The sequence below is a fragment of the Gastrolobium bilobum genome, unplaced genomic scaffold, assembly GCF_033153095.1.
Source record: "Gastrolobium bilobum isolate Gb01-03AN ecotype WA unplaced genomic scaffold, APGP_CSIRO_Gbil_v1 utg50654, whole genome shotgun sequence".
Lineage (NCBI taxonomy): Eukaryota > Viridiplantae > Streptophyta > Magnoliopsida > Fabales > Fabaceae > Gastrolobium > Gastrolobium bilobum.
Window position 1 is genome coordinate 39,995 of NW_026895835.1, and position 9,309 is coordinate 49,303.

Genomic DNA, 9,309 nt, shown 5'->3' on the forward strand with positions numbered 1-9,309 from the left:
TGTATCAAAACATTGGGCCATGATGGTTTCTGTATCCAAAATTACGTTACCACAATCTATGTTCTTAACCTTACCTTTGGCTTCAAAGTTCAAGGTTGGTGAGAGTGGATTTTTTACTGAAAATGTGAAAATTATAATCACCAACAAATTAACTAATATGCAGCTCGGTCTTCATTGCAAAGACAAGACTCATGATCTTGGGTTTCAAGTATTGCTGGTTGGACAATCATACAGTTTCCAGTTTACGATTAATTTCAAGGTTCACACTATTTTGACATTTATTTTCAATCTCGAGATGAATACTGTGAGAAATTATGTTCTTGGGAAATTTTTGAAACGGGACCATGTCAGATTAACGGAAAGTCTCGACTATGTTATGCGTGGAACAAATCACTTCTAGGTGGGAACAAATCACCAAGATTTCATAAGATTGTATTTTAAAGGATTTAATAGAATTTATAAGATTCGATAAGATAATATAGATTTATAAGATTTTAAAAAATATATGAATTTTTAACAAATATTCAAAATTACAAGAGTCAATAAAAAATAACAAAGAAATGCAATGATATTAATAAAAAAAAAAGTAAAACCTAATATAATTTTCTCAATCAATAAAGAATAAAATAATTTTTAACAAACATTCAAAATTACTTAGCAACAACTCTCCACATATCTAAAATTATACTAGTCTTCCATGCATTAGCATTTTCTCGTTCATGCTCTTGGGTTTGAACAATGAGTTAAAAATTATTTTCTTCATTTGATATCAGAGCTATACATATATTATTATAAGACCCAATTTTTATTTATTTATTAAAATAATTCTAAGTTTACACATATAGAACCTAAAGTTCATGATAAAATTTCATTTGGAATTTTTTGCAATTGATCTTGGAAACCTTGAGATTTTTGTTTTATGTGATGAGAGTTTTCTAATCATATATCATATGCATGTTTTCATTGAGTATTCTAAGAAAAATTTGAATATGAATTTCTAGGTTTTATTACATGAAAGTTTAGAAAATTTCTCAAATTATTTTCAATCAATATATTAAAACCTGAATTTCTGAGTATTCATTAAATTGTTTTGGGGCTTTTAAAAAACAAATTTTTAGTTATCTATTGATACAAAAATGGTTTGAAATCGTTTTCCATAGTGAAGGAATTTTGTTCATGAATGTATTATTACGAAATATAGGATTTATATTATAAAAGTTTTAATCTTTCTTTAAATTGATCTTGCTTCATTGATGTAAAACAAAAATTGGTTTGAGAATTTTATGTTATTTTTGATACAAAGAGCATACTTTTTTTCCAAGAAAAAGTCGTGATCGATAGCTTGAAAAATTATTTTTTAAACTTCTAAAAGCTCTAAATAATATGATGTTTTTGAGAGGGATTATATTATAATCTTGTTTGTTGTTTTTTTTTTTTTGGTTTGTTTTGTGATGAAAATCGTTCAAAAATCTATTGTTTTTGAGGTTTGACAAAGCTCTCATGACAGAACCTGATTTTGAGCAAGTCAACCCATTAAAGAAAGAAGAAAATACTATAATAGAGAAATCTCAAGTAATCCAAAGGGTTAGGGTGAGATTGTGAGAGAGACATCCTATTTATATTTCTCACTAAAAAGTCTCACGAAATCTACGCTAATAGAAAATCCATTAAAATTGTTAGATTTTTGAATACCACAAGATTGTTTTTCCTTTGCTTAAAATCGTTAGATTTTTGAATACCACATGATTGTTTTTCCTTTGCTTAAAATCTTGATTGAATACCAACGAATTTGGATGGACTCTAAAATAATCTTTTAAAATCCTAATCAAATACCTCATGACTTTTTTTCAGTCCTTTAAAAACTCTAATCGAATATCAATGAATTTTTTTGTCTGAAAATAATACATTAAAATTCTTTAAAATCCCAATCCAATACACCCCTAAGTGTGTTAATGATATTTGTTGTGGTTATATTAATGACATTAATTACAGTCACGGAGCAATTGAACTTCTCATCAATACGCACGTTAAAGACATGGAATGGGACTAGAGTTCAATCACTTTCACACCAATTAATTTAATAATACTTAAAAATATGATAAACTCAATTTACGTTAAACTTGTACACTTTTTTTCGTATTAATATGAATTACTTTACTATATATAACATCTCAGTTAGAAAATATGTTACTATAAAATAATTTTATGGTAAACACAATTTTGAGAAAAAAAAAAAAACAAGGAAGACATATATAAAGACATATTTTGACGTTTGTCACCTATATAAATTGAATTAATTAAAAGTAACGCTTTGTAAAATAAATTTGTTGTTTTTATACTTAATTAGCGGGAAATATCTAATATTACATTAAACACAAGAATCTAACGCTTCATCATCTCCATCTATACATAACAAGAAAATCTCTTTGCTTTTAACCATCATTTACTCTGAAACTATTGTATCAAACCATTGTGCCATTATGGTTTCAGTCTCCAAAATTATGTTACCACTCTCTATGTTCTTAACCATACTTTTGGCTTCAAAGTTCAAGGCTGGTGAGAGTGGATTTTTTACTGAAAATGTGAAAGTTATAATCACCAACAAATTACCTAATATGCAGCTCGGTGTTCATTGCAAAGACAAGACTCATGATCTTGGGTTTCAAGCATTGCAGGTTGGAAAATCATACAGTTTCAAGATTGCGATTAATTTCGGACAGAATAAGCTGTACTTTTGCAACTTTAATTGGATAACAGGTTCTCACTATTTTGACATTTATGTTCAATCTCGAGATGAATACTGTGTGGAATTATGTTCCTGGGAAATTTTTGAAACGGGACCATGTCAGATTAACGCAAAGTCTCGTCAATGTTATAAGTGGAACAAATCACTTCTAGGTAGGAGGCAACTTAATGAAGGGAATAACACTCTTGGAGTGTAACTTGTTTATTTTCTCATTGTACGTCTTGAGATTCAAAAATAAACCAATAAAATAATATGCTAGTTTATTATTCAGTTTTTTTTTTTGGATGGCGGGTTATTAGGAGTGTTCTCATCATTTTGGATGATACAATTTTTTTTTTTTTTTGGATTACAATGGAAATCAAATACTATACACATTATTATACATATACTTAACACACATCCCACATCACTTGGCTAATCGTAGTGGTTCAGACTAATTATTCACTTTCTTGACGAAGAACGTTGAGATTTTTACTATTAATCCCGAGGTGGTTAGTCCATTGTTACAAACATAATAAATAAAAATGGAATTTGACTTTATTAAGGAAGCCTGACCTCAAATGGCTTTATTGAGGAAGCCTGACCTCTTACACAGATTGCCTTTAGGATAACTTTTCTAATCTGATATGATTTGATACTTTTATTCAAATAAAGAAGGTTTAAATAGATAATACAAGATAACTTTAAAAATAACTGCCCACTAATACTAAATATGCTCCACTAATAGCCATGATCTATTATTTAGAAAAATTAAAATTAAAATAACTATCCACTAATTAAACAACCCAACAATTCAAAAAATAATAAAATAAAAAACCGTAACATCCATTGTATAACATCTCAAATAGATAATCAACATCAACAACACCTTTATCCCAAATTATCTCAAATAGATAATATTTTATTATAAATTAATTTTATATTTAACACAAATGCTAGAGAGGGCCAAAAGAAAGCAAAGGAAAGTTAGAAACGCATATTTTGACAGACACTTTATTCAACAAGATAAATTTACTTGACTAAAAGAAGATAATATCAGATAATAAAATATATTTGTTCTTAAAACAAAATTTTTAACAAATTAATGATTTATCTTTATATATTCATGTTAACTATTGCAAGGGCACTGGCTTTCTCGAACCTCGACATTGGCAAGCTCATCGAAGACCTCTTCCCGAAGATGCGGGGAATGATTTTGGACCCAGAAAATGTTTAATATTAAAAAGAAAAAGAAAAAGCGATACAGAATGTCTTCCGAATACAGGAGAGAAGAGGAAAGACACAGAGTGAAAGCAATGAATTCTGCAAATTCACCATTGTTTCTTCTACGAACTCTTGTTGTTCCTCGCCATCTCTCTATTTCAGAAAGCTTCCTTTCGCGCTTTAGGACACCAAACGTAAGCCCCAATCCTCTCTTTCTCTATGCATCGATGGTTGTGTATAAAGGGCACATATTGAGTTCCTGATTGGTCTGATTGATGATATTACAATTGCTTTGATCTAGTGTACCTTAAAGTTTGAATCTTTTGTTCATTATTTGAAATGGGCAGGGATTGGAGCAGCGAAGAGACTCGACATGGCAATGGACAATGGTTTTGGGCGCAGAGTTCTTTTGAGTTTCAAAGAAAAGCCCTCAGGAAGCAACCTTACCTTTGATTGCTCCTTCTGGTCCCTCTGTCCCCTGCCTCTATTCCGAGAAGGTTCCCTTTTCGTTTTGTGCTCAAATTGGGGTTTGATCTTATTCTAGATATCGTGAGTTTTTTTTTTTTTAAGTTCTGAAATATAGTTGTAGTTATTCATAAAAAGAGGTTCGAAGCTGAGGATGTGATTTTTTTATTTTGTTTATTCTTTTTTAGCTTTTCTGGTTACCTTTCAGTTTGAAGTATAAAGTACGGGAGGAGAAGTTATACTTATTATTTTTTATTTTTTACTATATGTTATTATCAAATCTTAATCGTTGATTTCCGTCAATCTAATAGTTATAATTTGCTTTGCTATAAATTATAATCGTTAGAGTGACGAAAATCAATAGTTAAGATTTGGTAATAACATGTAGTAAAAAAAATAGGTAATAAGTATAACCTTTCCCATAAAGTATATGCAAATTGTTCAAAAAAATAAATTGAACTATGTAAGTGCAGTCATTACATTTTGAAACTACCTAGATCATCAAACTTTCTAAGTGTGATTGAAGGCTGATGAGGTGTATGAATAGCTAATGAGTACATAGATCTGACTCCAGCTTCTCTGTTATATACTAATGAGTAATTTGTTGATTTGAGACTAGTGTAACATAAGGGATTTGGGGAGATTTTGTATGTTTATACAGACTTGTAGTTGTTGATGAAGCCTTGCTTTCAAACATAAATATTGATGTGACGTCAAGAGCTGAAGAATGGTGTGATAGATGAAATGGGATTCAAGTTCATAATCTTCATTCCTCCTCATCCAAAAGAAGTCTACACTTAGTATTTCACTTATAATCTCTTGGTTACATGTTTGCTTGGGTCCTTCTTATTTTTGTAATCTGCATGTGTCTTTTGCCTAGTTATTATTCATAGGCCTCGTTACTTTATTTTTCCTCTTCAAGTTTTTTTTTTTGGGTTTGTAGGGTGATGGGAAATATCGCTGCAGTGAGACTGGCTACCGAATTCCATTCAAATGTGTAGAGATTAAAGGTTCCATGAAGGATGCAGAGAAAACAAATTCTCAGAAACTACAGTCGTCTTTGGAAATCTCTGCCAGTAATGCAAAATCTCATAGTAGTGTCACATGTTGCTGGGAGTTCACTACTTCACAATCACATAGAAGTTTACTAGATGGTTTATTGCCTTCGGAGAATAGGTCACATGTTTACATCACTCATAGAAGTTGTATACCCTCAATTACTGCAGAGAAGCTGTCGGTACTTAGTTTTGAGGTAATTTTCATTTTTTAGCTCTACTTTTATTGTTATGTTTAATTAATAGCTTCTGAATTTGGTTGATTGGAAAAATCAAATCATATAATGAGTACTGTATTGTCTGCTGAACTAATATATTCATGTTAGGGGATTAATTAACATGTGTTGTGAGCTGCTAAGGTTTGGTACTTTAAATTTCAAGGAAGAATGTGTACTTGCAAACCATGTGTATGACATTAATATGCATAATAAACTAACAAATAATAACCATAATCTGGAGTTGAGCTGCTGGAAAAGCTATCACTTATCAGCATCTTTTAATGTAAAGGCGTATGGTGCTAAATGTTTGAAATATCATTAGCTACAAATTGTTTCATCCAGATTTACTGCCAAATCACCTTGGCTATTTCCCTCCCTGGCCTGGCCCTCTCTCACGCCTTGAGTTTTTTTTTTACCCACTTTATGTATTAATTTATTTTTTTGGCACTATCTGATTTTTTTTAGCGGCTCCGCCATTGACAATATGTAAATTATTTCCACCATTCTAAATGAAGCTCCAACAAGAATGAGGGAGGTGAAGGAGCGACTCAAGTTTTAGAGGTGACAAAATGGAGAGTATGCCCCACCCTGCCATTAACCCTACAACGAGCCAGCTCGCTCTGTCCGGCCCCGCTTTTGATAGTGGGCTGAGAAATTCAGCCCGCCCCTCCCCGCCAATATTCCGCCTATGTGTTGAGATTTTCTTGATAGATTTAAGAATTTATTATTATTTGTACAAACTTACTTCTGCTCAATATCAAGAATATTAGTCATAATAAAATACCATCGTTGACAACATTGTTCATTAGAAAATCCTACATAGCTGCACTTTATGGCTACATCTTTTTCAATGATTTCATGAATAAATATGACAATTCTAATAAATAAAAGATTTGTAATGATTTGGGAGAAACATAAATAAGGTTAACTCGTGAGGTAAAGTTAGGTGTTAAAAAAAAGGGGGGCTAGCGGGCTAACTCGCCCTGCGGCGGGGCGGGCTTGGTGGGTGATTAAACTCAACCCACTCGCCTTGCCGAACCAAGTCCGTTTTGTCACCTCTACGAAGTTGTATAAAGAAAACATAATTCTCAGGAATCCCAATAATAGATTCCAAAGAGGCAAGATAATGATTGAAGTTGTCTAAAATCTATGGGAAAGGATAATAGCCTAGATACTCTCATTCTACAAAGTAAAATCACACTCGAATGAATCCTCTCATGTGTTATTGTTTAACATAATAAGGTTATGTGAAAGAATCCTAACCATATAAAAGTAAACTAATGATGATAAAGGAAGGGACATAAAAAATATTGGAATAGGTAGTAATAAAATCATCAGTGTTGATTTACCCTCCTATGGTTAGGACCCATATAACATTGTCATGTTAGGATTCTCCAACATAATACACGAGATCATCCACTCTCCTTAATCACTTTTTGTGCCTAAGTGTGTTAATGATATTAATTGTGGTCATATTAATGACATTAATTACAGTCACGGAGCAATTGAACTTCTCATCAATACGCACGTTATAGACATAGAACGGGACTAGAGTTCAATCACTTTCACACCAATTAATTTAATAATACTTAAAAATATGATAAACTTAATTTACATTAAACTTGTACATTTTTTTCGTGTTAATGTGAATTACTTTTCTATATATAACATCTCAGTTAGAAAATATGTTACTATAAAATAATTTTATAGTAAACACAAATTTGAGAAAAAATAAAAACAAACAAGGAAGACATAAAGACATATTTTGACTTTTGTCACCTAAATAAATTGAATTAATTAAAAGTAACGCATTGTAAAATAAATTTGTTGTTTTTATACTTAAGTAGCGGGAAATATTTAATATTTCATTAAACCCAAAAAATAATTGTAATAAATGATTCTATTTTTATGTTACTATTTTTAAGACACTTGTTAAATTCCATAATTATGAGTAAATGAGGGAAAAGAAGAATCTAACGCTTCATCATCTCCATCTATACATAACAAGAAAATCTCTATGCATTTAACCATAATTTGATCTGAAATTATTGTATCAAACCATTGTGCCATTATGGTTTCAGTCTCCAAAATTATGTTACCACTCTCTATGTTCTTAACCATACTTTTGGCCTCAAAGTTCAAGGCTGGTGAGAGTGGATTTTTTACTTCCAAAGTGACTGTTATAATCACCAACAAAATAACAAATATGCAGCTCGGTCTTCATTGCAAAGACAAGAATCATGATCTTGGGTTTCAAGTATTGCAGGTTGGACAAACATACAGTTTCCAGTTTCGGATTACTTTGATATTGAATAAGCTGTATTATTGCAGCTTTAATTCGATAACAGCAGATCACTACTTCAACATTTATGATCAAGTTCGAGATAACTGCATTGTTTGTGTTTGGCATATTTATGCAACGGGACCATGTTTTGTTAGAAAAGATGATCTTGATTGCTTTCACTGGAACACAATAGCTCAAAGAGGGAGGCATCTTAGTAAAGGGAATAACACTGTTGAAGTGTAAATTGTTTATTTTCCTATTGTACTTCTTCAGATTCAAAAATAATCGAATACTATTTCATGGATTGCTTTGATACATAATATTATGGGTTATATACTTCTAATGTCACGGAAAAAAAAAACATCTGCAGCAAACTGCTAACGACGTCGTTTTTTCGCTTTCCCTTTCTTTCTTTGTATTATTTTCCCTTTTCCTCTTTTTCTTTCTTTGTCTTTCTTTTTTCTGGAAGAAGCCATTGGTACCATCGTCTGTTTCGCTCCACCACCATCGCGCAACACCATCATCCCACTCCATCATCTCCGTGCAGCACCACCTCCACAGTTGTGTTTCCTCCATTATTATTAAACTTTTGGGCTTGATTCACTGTAACAACAGTAACCCGATGAGTGAAGGAAGGAAAGGCAAAAACTCCAAAGAGTGAGTAAAGCTAAGCTACAAAAAAAAAAATTCAATTCTGCGATGCAAAAGGGAACATAATACAAAGAAAGAAAAAGCAAGAAAGGGAAAACGAAAAAACGACATGTTAGCAGTTTGCTGCAGATGTTTTTTTTTCCGTGACGTAAGAAGTATATAACTCTAATATTATATGCCCGTTTTGTTTTTAATCTAGAAGTGATGAATCATTAGTTCGAATTCGTATTTTGTCTTGGGGTGCTTGCCCCAAATTTATAACCCTAGGAAGAAAATTTTGCACTATAGGGTGTAATTAACCGAGTGTTACATATAAGGTTGTTAAAATTGAGATCTTACCTAAGATCGGAAGTGGGTGAAAAAATCGTAAATCTTACGATCGACACGGATGTAAGATCGATCCTACTACCTAAAATAAAAAATATACAAATATATATATATATATATATATATATATATATATATATATATATATATATATATATATAATGAAACTTAAAGTCATTTGTAATATTTATCAAAATTTAATTGTCATAATAATAATATATTATAATTGTTATTGTAACAGAAAAATCATAAATCCCATGTTTTCATTATAACTTTTTTTTTCCAATAATAATAAGATTAAGATATATATATATATCTTGAACGTTATCTATAAGTTTTCTTTTTTTAAGTACCAAATAC

At 31.0% G+C, this 9,309-nt stretch overlaps 1 pseudogene; it reads left to right on the forward strand.

Annotated features, from left to right (window-relative positions):
• The first annotated feature begins 3,993 nt into the window (after positions 1 to 3,993).
• On the forward strand, positions 3,994 to 5,684 carry LOC133296281 (uncharacterized; annotated as a pseudogene).
• Positions 5,685 to 9,309: the final 3,625 nt, after the last annotated feature.